The 436-nt window shown below is 77.5% G+C and overlaps 1 protein-coding gene across 1 annotated transcript in view; it reads left to right on the top strand.

Moving 5' to 3' along the window:
• Positions 1-436, top strand: part of Klf14 (KLF transcription factor 14) — a 26,962-nt gene that overhangs the window by 25,445 nt on the left and 1,081 nt on the right. The window lies entirely within an intron of this gene.

Raw genomic sequence — 436 nt, 5'->3', positions numbered from 1 at the left:
CGGGGCGCGGGGAGCGGGGCGCGGGGAGCGGGGCGCGGGGAGCGGGGCGCAGGGAGGGAGCGGGGAGCGTGGAGCCGGGCTCAGAGATCGGGGCGCAGGGAGCGGAGATCGGGGCGCGGGGAGCGGGGCGCAGGGCTCAGGGAGCGGGGCTCAGGGAGCGGGAAGCCGGGCTCAGAGATCGGGGCGCGAGAAGCGGGGCGCAGGGAGGGATCGGGACGCAGGGCGCAGGGCGCAGGGAGCGGGAAGCGGGGAACAAGGAGGGATTGGGGCGCAGAGAGGGGAGATCGGGGCACGGGGAGTGGGGCGCAAGGAGCGGGACGCGGGGAGCAGGGCGCAGAGAGGGATAGGGGCGCGGGGAGCGGAGATCGGGGCGCGGGGAGCGGGAGCGCAGGGAGGGATCGGGGCGCGGGGAAGGATAGGGGCGCAGAGAGGGATA

The sequence above is a fragment of the Psammomys obesus genome, unplaced genomic scaffold, assembly GCF_907164565.1.
Source record: "Psammomys obesus unplaced genomic scaffold, mPsaObe1.curated_primary_1811, whole genome shotgun sequence".
Lineage (NCBI taxonomy): Eukaryota > Metazoa > Chordata > Mammalia > Rodentia > Muridae > Psammomys > Psammomys obesus.
The sequence above is the reverse complement of the archived record's forward strand: the minus strand, read 5'-3'. Positions and strand labels throughout refer to the sequence as shown.